The sequence below is a fragment of the Camponotus vicinus genome, unplaced genomic scaffold (genome assembly GCF_025532165.1).
Source record: "Camponotus vicinus isolate PSW18456_S1 unplaced genomic scaffold, iyCamVici1.0 SCAF_1, whole genome shotgun sequence".
NCBI lineage: Eukaryota > Metazoa > Arthropoda > Insecta > Hymenoptera > Formicidae > Camponotus > Camponotus vicinus.
The window spans coordinates 6,468,123-6,483,612 of NW_028141945.1; the positions used below are offsets into that span (position 1 = coordinate 6,468,123).

The following is a 15,490-nucleotide window of genomic DNA, read 5'->3' on the forward strand; positions in this document are numbered from 1 at the left end:
TCTGACACAAAGTAATAATTCTATGAAAAATTATCTCTATTCATTTTTATCCATTTATTTTTAACATCGTGAATACATGTGCGAGACAAAGGGAGAGAAAGTAAAATAATAATAATTATTCGAATAACTATATATTTCAAAAACACAAAGCAATAACGGCAAAGAACCCTAGACACACAGATGGAAATGTGTGAAAGAATTTTTTACCAAATTTTAAATTGTATTAAAAATATACAGTTATACACGATTCTTCGCATATTACAAATTTCTAATTTAATATACAAAATATTATTGTGACAAACGTTTCGACTTCATCCATTGAAGTGAACAAGTTATTTTTTCTTTTTTATTATATTGATTTTCTTGCTCTTTGTACCACTCTGGACATTATTTGTGTTGCTTTGACTATTCTTTTCAAAATGCATTTTATACTGCTTTATACTGTTTTTTCTTGACTTAATTTGCTCTTATTTTGTAAATTTTTCAATTTAACTTGTCGACATTGAAAAGGACCTGGATGAAGTCGAAACGTTTGTCACAATAATATTTTGTATGTCGAATTTGTATTATGCGAAGAGTTGTGTATATAACTGTATATTTTTAATACAATTTATTACAATTTATAATTTGATAAAAAATTTTTTCACACCCTTCCACCTGTGTCTAGGGCTCTTTGCCTTTATTGTTTTGTGTTTTTGATTTATATCATATGAGCCTCTCATTGCACTCTCTAATTAACTATATACTTATTTTTATCGATACTTTTATCTATTTAATAAATAATAATTATATAATATAAATGTATACTTTAATTTGTCGAAGCTTTTAATTTTAACAGGAACAAAAATAATTTTTCCCGCGTTTCCCGAGCATGGCTTCTTTTTCTCTATGGCCACTGACTCTGTGTATAATCCGATAAATTTTCCGCACGAGTGAAAACCCGCGCGCCGTAAGAAAGACACACTCTTTCGGTAATTGTGCAACGCGCCGAACGAAGCGTGATTTACCTCGTACACGCCCAGGGCGATTTTATACGGTAGCTAGCGGAAGATAATTTATTGGCGTTGCAATATCTATCGAGCCAAAGTTGGGAAACGGCTTTATTTATACGTGACATAATGTTCTATTTGGCTTGGGAGCCACTGTTGCCCGGGTTATACTTTCATCTTTTAGCTCTCTGGTGTGTGTATTCGTCCGTGTTGTATTTTCCTCCAACCCCGCGGATTCACCCTCCCCTTCCCCTTTCCACTACCACTATGCTTCCTCCCTCTCTTGCCCTGAGAGTTCTTCCAATAGTAGTTTCCCTTCTACTATACCTTTCTACCGGTCGGCTTCTATCGTCTCTCTCCATCGTCGTCCTCCCTTTCGTTCTCTCCCCCTCAACCCCTTTCTTGCTCCCCTTGTCTTTGTTTCATGCCGCCCTTCCCTTACCATCCCTCTCCTGTCTCCGCGCACCCTCGCCCTCGTCCCACCACGCGTTTCATTCCGTCGTCCCCACTTATTCGCTCGCTCTGCTTCTCCCCGACGTGTGTTTCTCATCTCTTTCCCTCTCGGCTACCGAACCGCTAGCGATGGGCCCGATCCAATTCCCGAGCTGTAATTTTCAATCGATTCACAAGCGGCTCTCTCGTCGAAAGCCATCGACGGACGTTAGAATAATCGCTGTCCGATCTAATAATTGAATCACGCTCGCATCGCATTTCATCACTTCCCGTTAATTCCTCGTGCAACATTAAACACCCTTCAAAGTTGTCAAGGCGTAATTTTCATTTAAGAAATAGACGAAAAACGATCTTGAATTTTATTTTTCTATTCTAATAATATGTATTATTAGATAATAATATTAAATTTCGAATTCTCGAAAAATGTCAATCATAATTACTCGCTCGAAATAATTTCATGGATTCAATTTACTGTGCAAAATATAAAATATAATAGAGAGATTTGCATTTTCTTTTATATGTATTAATATAATAGATAGCAATTATGAAAATACATTTTAAAAATATTTTAACGTAAACTAATTATTTAACTGCTCTAGAATAACATTGTTATTCTAGAATCGCACTAAAAGTAATTTTAAACAAGCGAATCGATAATAAAATTACGCTATTAAGATGCAATGAAACGTTAAAATAATTCACAGTAAGCTCTAGTTAAAAAAACCGTTTTTTTAATAGAAAATAAACGTCAAAAAACGTTTTTCTATTTAAAAAATTTTTTCTCTTTTTTCATTATTTTTTAAAGTATAATATTATTTTTCTTTGTATATTTCTGTTAAAATAAAAAAACTAAAACTACATTTTTAATCTCTTTTTTTTAAAAATAATTTTATTGAATTAATGAGATAAATTACATTAAACATGGATAATTTTCAGTTTAGATGTAATAAAAATTTTTATTATATATATAATAAATTTTTATTATATATATTTAATTGAAAATAAAAAAAAAATAAATTAAAAATATAATTCGTTTTTTAAAAATTATATTAAAATAGTGACAAAATAAATTTTTAAACATTACAAAATTATACCTTTCTTTTTAATAAAGACACAATTCATTCAAGTTTACTTTTGATTTATAATTTTAGAGAATTTACATAATTAAAAGTAGTAATTATATAATTATATAACCAATTGTGTGTGTGTGTGGAATGTGATTTATATTTGAAATAGTGATTAATTCAAATTAATTCTATCATCTAAAAAATCAAAAATAATGAAATATCAATTTGCAATAATCAAAATATAAAGATGTTAAATATCTGGAAAAGAAACAAAAATTTGAAAACAAGGCTTGTTTTTTTTTTTACAAAAAAATCATATTTTATGAAAAAAATTGTGCTCTATTTATGTCTTTTTTTCTATTTACATCTCTAGCTTTAGTTATGAAGCAGTTTTGAATTACCAGGGATTAATCTCATGGAAAAGAGGGTTGCGATCTTCGAGACCGCAATTGACCTTCCGTATCAATGTCAAATCGAAAAAAATCTCAGTACCGTTTAAATCACGCTTGATCCCATCACTATGTTATCCTGCACACCGACTCGTTCTATCTCTTTTTCATGTCTAGGGGAATTTCGATGCTAAAAACAAACCTTTCAGGCAAAGGCACGCGAAAAACTACGATTGAAGATATCGTGTAAGACGAACAAACTTGATGGAAAATAAGCTTTCCTAAGAAATTCGTTAAAATTCTTCACATTTAAAACATATATTTTAAGAGAGTTTTCTAAAATATATAAAATTATATGTAAAAGTAATAGACATTTCTAAAAGTAGCATTAGTCCTACATTATTCTGCTTCTTTTTTTATTCTCACAGATTGAAATTTTTATTACGTTTCTCCTGCTTTTGAATATTCCTCATTGGATAGAAAATTTTTCGTTTCGGGGGAAGAGAAGTAACCTCGGTTACATCATTATTCCGACCGACGCGAGGCGAATTTTCTCCACTTTTAGTCGATTTATTACGGACGATTTCCCGAGAGTGCCCGCGAAAGATTTCGGATTTCACGACACGACTAATCGATTTGCCGAGCACGATTTCGCCGATCGATTGTTTTTGTTCGCGTCCGCGACGCCGGCGATCGTGATTTTTTGTCAAACCTGATGTAATTCAATCTTGAAGTTTGCAAAGTCGCGGATTTAACATTGTCGACGATAAGACAGCGCGTGCGAAATAAATATATCGATTTGAAGTTGAAGTACTTTGCGAAAAGTTGGACTTATTGCACGAAACTTGTTCGTCGAAAATGTGACGTATTTTGTGCCATCGTATATACTCTATTGTATTGTATAAAATCTCCGTAACTCTATTGTATAAAATCTCCGTAACTCTGGCTACAACTAAACGAAATCGCTTTTTAACTTTTAATAATGTACAAAATGTGAGAGTTTAGTATAAGATGTCATTGGATCATTATAGCAATGACGCTTTAGCAATAAAATTGATGAGTCATTTCTATAAAATCGTTTTCATAAAAAAGTGTTTTTCATTCTTTTTAAATTATTGTAAAAATTATAATTTATATTCACTCTATGACATGCGAAAATGCGGCATGATGCAGCACATATGCATAAGACATATATACAGAATCTAATATTATATTAAAATGTGTAAACATATTACAAATATTAATAACTCGTATTACAGATCAAAACATATTTTTACAAGCATTTACATACACAAATATACTTATATTATTAAAGCATATTAAATGGCAAGTCATATTAATACATTATTAAATTCGATTTGCTTTTATTTTTGTCTCTGTCAATCTTTTAAGTATTGTGTTTGTCATTATTGAATTATTTATTATATTTTTTGCTGTTTGAAATAAAAGCAAAAAATCATATAGAGTTCAATCAAAATTTTATTTCACTATCGCGAATCTGTCGTGAATAATTAATCTCTGTAGTCATCTGTTCCTTTAAACATTATAAGAAACAAAATAATAATCTAAACTCTAATATATATATATATATATATGTAAATCATAATTCTTTTCTGTAAAAATTGTTTCTCTCCTTATATTGAGAGATTGTTACAATAAAATAAAGTTTAATAAATGGAACCGTACGAGCTTTCACATTTCCGATTCGCGTCTTCCGCCTTTCGCACGGGAAACGGTAGCCGCGTATAGAAGCGTAGCGTAGAAGTGTCATTATGATTGTCCTCACGTGGCTGCATCCGTGCGGCCGAATGCAACGACGTGCCACGCTGCGCCGATTAGAGTTCAACTGTATAGCGATACACACATACGAGTGCGTCGTGACATCGCAGTTGCGCGTTGAATCAAAGTGGAAATGTATTCTGACGTTGCTATGGCGATTCAATCGCGTCCTAAACACACCGATAACCTATCAATCCGCAAACTTGCTGTACGTAAATACATATGTAAAGAGTATAAGCACCTGTTTTCATTGTAGAGAAATCGAACACGGCAGTTATATTGGGAAGAATAATTTTTCAAGAGAGAAAATTTCTCTCAGTATTTAATATTAATATAAAATTATTAGAGCATATTTGAAAATTAATAACTTGTTTTGATATTTTTATTTAAAATTTTTAATGCAATTTGTAAAAAGCTTTTGCAGTTTTAATTAGTTGAAATTAGCTCTTTGAAATGTAACGAAATATGCTTTTAGGAATAGAGAAATATGAAATTGGATGTTAATATAAAAATATATATAAAAACTTGGCAGAGAGAGAGAGAGAGAGAGAGAGAGAGAGAGAAATAAGTGCTTAAAAATGCAATATACTAACTATATTAAAGTATCAACTACATCATTACAAAACTAACTAGAAACTCTAGAAAATCAATAAGATATTACAAGCAACAATGTTTCGTATTACTAAACGTAGTAAAAGAGGGGAGAATGAAGTTGAAGGCTTAGGCTAAGATTAGATAATGCTAATTATCAATACGAGGAGCGCAGATAGGAGCGATAGGAGGGAAGTTATGCAAACTGCATAATTAAATTTCAAAGAAAATTTAACAAAAATAGAAAAAAAGTATAGATCTGAAACTTTCATGTAAATTTAAATTATAAGCAGTTACAAGAGTTGTAATAGAAATCTATAATCAATATATAGAAAAACTGAAAAAAGAATTTTATTTTTATATTACGTTGTACGTGCTATATATTTTATTATATCTATTAACGTTCGGTATTTTTATAGTATAATCTCACACACAGTGATATTCATTTTTCTCTCTTTAGGTTTAATAATGTATCGTAACAAGTATTTTAAAATAACGAAGTCACGCAACCTTCTCTCTAGTCTGTAAATGACCTTTTGCATTATACGCAGCTATTGGATCTAATTTTACAAACATATGTTATAACGTATAAACAGAGGAGAAGTATTATATATATTTTATCATATATTTTTATTATATTTTTACCATAGTCACTAGAGTATTTATCTGCGTAATATATCTCGTTTTTTACTAAATATTTTAAACGTTTAAAATATTTAAATTAATAATTAATAATTAATAATTAATAATTAATAATTAATAATTAATAATTAATAATTAATAATTAATAATTAATTGAAATTAAAATCAATTTCAAAGTGTCTTTTAAATAAAGAAGTGTTTTTAAATAGAGAAAGAAAGAGAGAGAGAGAGATATGCATATATCGGAAGAGCTCAGTTCAAGTTTCAACTGGCGATAAAAATGTTTTTGTGTTATGACGCGCCTGTTACTCTTATCGTTTTCCGAGTTACCTACAACTAGAGTCGTGTAGACGCAAGACATAATTACAAAATAATAATCTCAAATTAAAATTCGTGACGATCACTCGGCCGTTGATAATGAATACATTCCCGCAAAGCGCTATCGAATTAAATAATGGCCTGCGTTTTTTATTCCCGTTTGAATTGTATTCCGTATTTGTTACGAAGCGCATAAATTTTATCATACAAACGAGTAATTGTAAAATAACGAAAAAAAAAACAAACGAAGAATCAGAGTCCAGTATAAATCCGCGATACTGCAGTTGACATATTCGCCGAGCGTACATAACACATTCATACGCAGAACGGGGATATGTAGCATCTCGACGCAGTGGTGGTCAATTTCTTGACAAATATTGTAGAAAATCAAAACTAATTATATAAATAACGAGAAATTTCGAGATAAAATGAAAAGAAGCATCAATTTTAATATTTAAAAAAACTTGCATCGAAAAAGCAACATACGCAATATATTGATAATTAAAACCAGATTGATGAAATAGTGAAATTATAAAATATGTATAATAAAATAATAACAATATGTATAATAAAATTTTCAAAAATTTTCAACCGTATTGCGAGAGAATAACGATGATAATATTATATTCGTCCAAATAAATATCTCTCTCGTGTAACAAGAGACAAATATACTCTTGCGCCGTGTACTTTTTGATAACATGCAAGTTTCGAATATCAAAAGTTTGCATCTATTTATCCACATTGTATATTTGTTCTTTTAAAAGCTAACCATACAAGGTAAAATATAAACATTTTTATAATACAATCGTAACAATGCTAATGTGAATTCAATGCATCGCTCAGAGGCGAACAAACACAATTAGAGATAATAATAAATCGTTATCGGGACCGAAAGGTTTTTTGCAAAACTGAAAAAATAAACGCATTGACAGCGAGAGAAAGAGAGAATCGATAGAAATAATCTGAATCAACAGCAAGTAATGTGAATCAGCGTTATTGAGAGCCGCTGGGAAGCATAAATCACTGTTAGATTAAACCCTGGAGCACGCAGTAGTAGATGGGCCAATGGTATGCTTTCAGGAAATATAGGGTGACCCAAAAGTTCCGATCCATATTTCATCGACCCGCGTGTAGTCACTGCTCGCAGATGTCAAGCCCAAAGTGAATATCTATTACTTTATTAACATGCGACAGAATTTTATTTCTCTTATTTCAAAGTAACATAATATTAATTGTTTTTCGTATATCCATATTCAAAGAAATATATTTTTATAAAAATCAATAATTATAAATATTAATTAGCTACATAATTGATTGATTTAATTTTATGATTAATTATGTATTAGACACACTTACGATTAATTATTCGATAGAGTTACATTCGATTTGTATTTTTATTAAACACAATAAATAAACATTTTCAATTATATTAATTATTACATTTCTTTATTGTTAAGATATGAAGATATAAGATAAAATTATGTTTATTAGAAAACTGCGAGCTATTCGAAAGATAATTCTCGAAAATACAGTTCATAAAAATCAACGTAAAAATTCTAGACTAACAATCTCGATTGTTCTTTAGCTTGCGCCGATACTAATTGTAATTTCTCTCGCGTCCGAAACATATACTAGAGACAGCAAAATTACTGCTAAACGAGACAATTAAACCAGGCCAGCAATTGAAGTGCGCATAACGGAGACTCGTCGTCTCGTCGTAACAAAAGTCGAATCTTAATTCTAGAACGATAAACGAATTTTTGTACGATTCGACTATTCTGAATAAAAACAGAACCATCTTGGTATATCGCGTACGAACTCGAGCTAAAAGGAATTTGATTATGCTCGATGGTTTACACACGGTGCTTCTGGATCGATGCAGCCTCGTGGCTCCCTCCTCTGTTTCTCTCTCTCTCCCTCTCTCACTCATTCACTCGCTCACTCTATCGCTCTGTCCCTTCCGTTCCTCTCTTTCGCACCATTTGGCCTTTCGCCTTTTTCGTCCCGCTGCATATTATATATAGCTCCAAGTATTGCCGTGTAGTATGCAAATATTGCATACGGGCGTGCACACAAAAATATTTGACCATATATTTTTTATTTTAATCTAAATTTATATGACGCCATTTTCCCAACATATATAGATAATACGATAACCCTGGTAATCCAATAAATGTTAAACGGCAAACACCGGTTTGTCAGCGATACAGCGCGCCAAGAAGGCGACGCTAAAAAAAATCGTTCTTTCGTGGGACGCGCATTTCAACACGCTATGGGTATACGCAACCCCTATCTCTATGTTGCGTAATACAGAGGATTAACGAAGTAACTGGATATGTATTTCATTAAACCGTAGGAGAAACGCTGGACGATTAAACATAATTGATTGCAGTCCTTCGCCGTGTCCTTAATCCAACGCCGGGCTTTATCGATTAATTCATGTTTACGTCGCGCCACAAAGACCAGTTTATAATACGCTATCAAATTATTAAAATTACTCAGAAATTTGCTAATAAATCCTCGGAATAATCGGATCGCTCGAAATTAATTAAATTAATACTCATGCTAATATATTATATAGATATTTGCTGATATAACGCGGTCGAGAAATATCGCGATCGGAATGAAACCAAATGTATCGGTTAGTGTCATCAAATTTTGCATCTCTTTCCATAGACTGTAATTAAATACGTATGATGCATTTCATTAATTAATAATAAAACGATAACGTATACATATATTCATTTAACAAAATTAAACGAAATTACACATATATTTATATAAATTTTATTCAATCTCTCTACTCCTAGATGGAGTATTCAGCAGCATGACGTTCGTTCCTATGAAAGTCTTGCTGAGAACTACAATAACAGAGGGATCGAGCGCGGTTGCTTCTTTAATTCAATAACCTCGTGAAACTGATACGAAACGTCCACACTGGAAATTGCAGCAGCGAGCTCAGCAATCAATACTCGCGTAGAATTTCAGATTAAAACCGACAGTAAATTTTTTCTTTATATTCCATCAACTAATTTGAAACATGTTTCTTCCATAAAAAAAATATATATATATATATATATATATATATATATATAATATTTGCATTTGTTAGAAAAATGGAGCGTTATGAAATATTTATATTACAAATTATGCGTGTGTTTGCGTATGTGTGTATTTGTTACTCTAATATTATGTAAAAAAATTATATGACGCAGATATCAAGATTTAATCATTTATATCGTTATGCAAATGTACATCTCTGAATATAAATTGTTATTAACGATCTATGAGGACAGTGGATTCACGGTATTATAGTTATTCAGGCGTAAATAAAAGATGACTTTAGTGAGAGGATTCCATTTGAAAATAAATTTAGGCGAATACCTTTGAATTCGCATTCAGCCGAAATGTCTGACTATATCAAATGCAAAGAGTATATTCAACTACGCGCAGCGATTGTCTCTCTCTTTCTCTCTCTCTTTTTCTCTCCTCTCATTTCTCTTTTTCCTTCATCATAGATTATCATAACCGTAGAATTTTTTAAAAATTATCGTCCTAATGCTTCAATTATATTCACATCAAAGTATATTTTAATATTAAAATATATTTATTATGGTAAATATACAAATAAATTCAAAAATCGAATAATTCTTTTAATGTTTTATTTTTCAATTATAAATCTTAGCTAAATTACAATTTAAATTTGAAAAAAATAAAAAATATATTGAAGATAAAATATATGTGAGCGTGTTTGTGCGTGTGGATGGAATGTATAAATTGCACAAGGTTAAAGAAGAATATGAGTATCTACAGAAAAAAAAAATTGAGATAAAATTTTATTTACTTAATATATATATATATATATATATATATATATATATTAAGTAAATAAAATTTTATCTCAATTTTTTTTTTCTGTAGATACTCATATTTTTCTTTAACCTTGTGCAATTTATACATTCCATCCACACGCACAAACACGCTCACATATATTTTATCTTCAATATATTTTTTATTTTTTTCAAATTTAAATAAATATAAATATATATATATATATATATATATATATATATATATATATATTTAAATTATATATTATATCTTATAAATTTTTTTATATATATTTTAAATTGCCATCTATTAAATTTAGCAAAAAAAAAATAAGGAAACAATATGAATTTATACACTCCTATTCTTAACGTGATAGTTTATTCAAAGTGTAACAAAATCCATGCATTCTCGAAATACGCATTCCGCGCAACATTATCGGCGTGGTTATGGGCGAGACTGTGAAATGATGTATGTAAACGCGAAGGCCTTGCCCGCAGCCGGATGAGAGAGACGGACGAGCGTGTTGCGGTCGATGCACGGGTGTTGGTGCTCACGCAAGGTCAAGATGATTCGTGCATCTCCGATTGATCATATTCTTTTATAGTTGTCATTACCGTCACATCGTGAAACGTCGTTTTAAGCATGAGTCTATGCGCGCAGAAGCGCGATAATTCGCGCGATGTCCTTAAATGCGACTTTCATGTTTATTTCCAGTGCTCTTCGAGAAATGCGTCTGGTATAACGAAGCTCTCCACACGGGGTTAATTTAAACCGGTACGTATTTTATCGAGTATAGTTGTATACCGAGTTGTTTCGTTGATCGCGAAATCCATCTCGCTCGGTAATCCCGACATTGTAAGGCCATTCCAGAGCAGGTTTCGACGAAGCGCACGTTTCTCTATTTTCTTTTCGAAGATACCGAGAATATTTTAATAAACGATTTTGTATGACAGAGAGTAAGATGCGAAAAGACTCAAAGGCACCAAGAATGAATGAAATCTTAATGTATAAAATGATGATTGTCTGAAAATAGTGTTGTTCATTTCAATTTTAATACAAAAATAAAAAATTAGAAAATATAACGCACCGTGTAAAATAAATTTAAAGAAATGGAAAAAAATTCATCGCAACACACATACACACACAATAATTATCATTGTTAAATAGAGAATTATGTAAATTATGCAAGTGGGGGGCATATGTGCAAGATATCTTACCTACGACAGTTGAATTATCTTAGCAACGAGCCATTTCATGAATATTTATGGGAGTGTGCGAAAGCGTTACGGGAACGTAAGAGTATCTCGCATGTTCCAATCTCCGCGCATGAAATTATTATTTGTTTAATAGTACTAGAAATTACAATTGTAATAAAAATAACATACAACAGAATACACAGCGTACGTAAGTAGCGTGTATAAGTATTCTATCTGGATTAGTACGGAAAGAAGAAAAATAACAAAAACAAAGGTCTGACGAAAAAGAAAACACTTTCGAGGATATGATTATGCAGCTTATTTAAAATAAAAATCTTGCCCTGGCCGAAACAATGGCCGCCCTGATACCATTACCGTAACTCGCCCTTTTCACCCGTGTATAAGCGTGATAATCATCCTATTGTGAGCAATGCCGGAAACAGTGTAATGCCAGGATGTCTCGTCTCGATCTTCGAGGCAATTAAAATGGTTCAGCGGCCACAACGTTGCGGAAAAGCGCAACAAAGCATGTGAGAACCACTTGTTTCCCGCTTTAGATTTCGCGAATCGGCACGTCCCGATCATAAATTGCGAATACTTTATTTACGAAAGTCCACTAATAAACCGATGATAGGACAATACAATTAATTTACTCGCATCGACGATTTGTTTTGTTTTAATTTCTATCTGCTAATCTATCTCTAATATAAATTTATGAGATTCTCAATAAAAAATTTCAATATTAAATTATAAATTTATCTTTTTATAAATTAATAATTTAAACTAAAAGTTAAAACAGTAAATATATTTTTATGCAAGTTTGCAAAATGCAAACAATAAAGAATAATGAAAACGTTATGTACACATATGTATGTGTATACAAATATTTTAATTAAAGCTCTAGTTGGACATTCTTAGATAAGTGTGTGATTAGAACGCTAGAAGATATAGACACAAACTCATAACGACGCTTCGGCGACCATATAACCGGCGAATGCGTTCTGCTAGGCGCCAATTAGGAGGCGGTTAATGAGCGTGGGAATTAATGAGGCTAATGTTCAATCGGAATATCGGAGTAATATGCTTCAAGCGCAAGATGAGAAAAGTTTTTGTAACGGCAAAATAGGGACCTTTATGTTCATCACCAAGGTGAAAGCTATTCTATAAGTCTCAAACATAATAGATTACATGCATAACACAGTCATGCAACATCGGCGCGGTGCTATTCCTGCGGTATGACTTGCCTCCAGCGGTTCTCTACCGACGAATAATTTCATTTAAACGAATGACTCGATCATTTAAATGTAATTAAAAAAATAAAATGCATCAAAGAAGAGAAAAATTGTATAATATATAAATAATGTAATATATATATATATATATATATATATATATATATATATATATATATATATATATATATATGGTATATATGTATATTATATTACATTATTTATATATTATATATTTATATATTATTTTATATATTATTTATTAATTTTTATCTACTATCATATTTATTATTTTTTAAATTATGTTTGTAATTTAGTTAATAGATATTCTATTTTTCAGAAACTTTCAATATTATTTAAATAGTCTCTGAAGTTATTTTAAATATTTAATTAATTACAAAGTCATTTTTTATTCATTTTAAATGATTGTTATTGTGATAGTACCACCAATATAATAGTTTAACGGGAAGAATTATTAAAAAGATATCAATGTGTATAGCAGTATATTGTCTTATGATAAATAATAATTTAAAATTTTATTAAATTTTGTCACGATTATAAGATAAAAATATATATGTGATTAAATGTGTTTTAAATGCTTATATTTTTTAATATTTAAATTTCTATATATTTGTGTCAATTTTACATTTTTTTGAAATAAGTTTCAAAAAATTATAGATATATTATTCGCCAACAATAGTAGATTCGATTTGGAATTCGATATGTGTTTATCTGTTTATATGTATTTATTATTCATTTGAAAAATGTATTTATTTTCTCCACTTAATGTATTATATCATGTATATAAGAATTTGAATATAGGAAAATTCTATCGCTGATAACGTAATCGCAAGAATGAAAGAAAACAATATTTTGCTCAAATAAAGTGGAAGAAAGAGAGAGGGAAAGATCGCGCGTGCACGCCAGTTCTTTATAGCGATGTAAAAGTAATAAGCAAATTCTAGTCTGACTCGTGTCCCTTTTACCCTCAGTCATTTCACCCACCCTTTGAGCACAGCTTGGACAATTCCTGTGCCGCCACAATCCCCTTACACCGTACAAAGCATGGCAAAGAGGGTCGCAAATTCGCATTAAAGTCGCTGTCGTGACTCCTTCTTGTCTTTCTTAAGTTTTCCAAGTATTTTTATGGGACTAAGAATACTGGCAGAAAATGTGTACATCCGTAATCGCGATGAGTTATAAACCATAAACTATTTTCAAATTATACAAATTTAAATATATATACATACGTATAAGTGTGTATATATCTCGAATTTAATTTCAATATCTCCGCGACAATATTTCCGCTTGAATTACCACAATTGTACAAATACGTGCTTATTATATGTAAAAGCAATGAAGGAGCTATTTGCAATAGAATTACGGATAGCTTTCAAACTCTCAAGCGCAATCGGAAATTGCAGAATCATGGTTTGAAATTACGTTGACTGTTGAAAAGATAACGAGTTATATGCATCGTCTCCGGTTCTCGTGATAAGGAGAGAGAAGATTAGCGTTAAATTAATATGTACCGTTAAGTTAATATCATCGTCCTTATCTTAATCGTCGCTCTGTTATTTCGGAAGTGTAGACACGGATATACACACACACACATATACGCAATTATAAAAGGAATTCATGTGATACATTCTGATAACAATGATCTGAACGTTACATCTGAACGGTAAAAATATATAACAACAGAGAGATATGACAGGAAGGAGGGTTGGAGGAAGGAGGTAATAAAAACGTTCTCCATATATATTCGCGCTGTTTTGTGCTATTTCAGAGACATAATTTACTAGGGAGAACTAATTTGATGAGATTCCACAGATTTCCCTTTGCTGCACGAGTTGATTCGCGAGATGCCGAGTCGGGAAAAGAGCGTACAGTCGAGCACAAATTCGCCAAATTAACGCGCCGCGCTACGTTAAACGGCACGTTATGGCAATTGCTCATTACATTTTATGTAAAGCGCGCGTGTGCGCGATTGTTAGATCTATCCCATTATCAGTCAACGGACTGAGCTATCTCCGGGCGGTTGGAAGAAGGGCATCGGTAAAGCAGTTACCTGCCGGCCGGTATCATTTTTCAAACGCTCCCGAGTTATTCTTTCGCGACGTTGATTGATGACGGAGACGTGTTCGCATAAAAGATTCCACGGGGCTCCTCTGTGAAGCGATGAAAGGGAAGATCTAAAAGATCTTTACCCGGCTATAAATTGCTAATGTTTTATTGCCGTAATATTGCGCGACGAAGGGGAGGGAAATAAAAATCGCGCTGAACTTTAAACTATTTCGAGCCGATCGTGTCGGTTAACACTGCATCGATGATATGTATGCGAAATTCGGACGAAAAAATCTGATTATTATACAGCTGTTGCGTCGTTGCAAATATATGACTCGTTAAAAGGCTCGTTTGAGCTTAAAATAGTTTCAATATAATGAACACAACAAAAAATGTATTGTACTAAATAGCGCATCTCTTTCTCTCTTAAAGTTTGTCCAATGAGAGAAACCAAAACGCGCTGTAAACGATCTTGTATTTCATATCAATTTGCATCGATGCATAAAAATCGAATTATTGTAATTGAACATAATTATATTCATTTAAAATTTACAATTTGATTATAATTTTCTTAAAAAAGATAAATAAAAAGATAAATTTATAAAAAAACATTTTCTATTCTCTAACACTACACATATATTAGAGAAAACTAGTAACCGTGAAATATATAGTTTTTATTTCTTTTTTAGAATAATACACGATATCAATTAATGCTACATTGATTGTACAATTAATACTGCATTGTGATTAATAAATTTGTTATATAGCGTTATATTAATATTCTATTAATATTAATATTATTGCCGCCAATCATTAAATTCACGAATATTATATAACTCGAGAGAATATAATAATTTCAATTTTAAAGAAAAATAAATATTATATAGCCATCAGAAATATGTATTATTTAATTTGAGAATTAATTCTTCAAAGAGA

At 31.2% G+C, this 15,490-nt stretch overlaps 1 protein-coding gene across 3 annotated transcripts in view; it reads right to left on the minus strand.

The window, feature by feature from the left end:
- Positions 1-15,490, minus strand: part of LOC145970277 (uncharacterized) — a 130,967-nt gene that overhangs the window by 11,129 nt on the left and 104,348 nt on the right. The gene's annotated exons all lie outside the window — the stretch shown is intronic.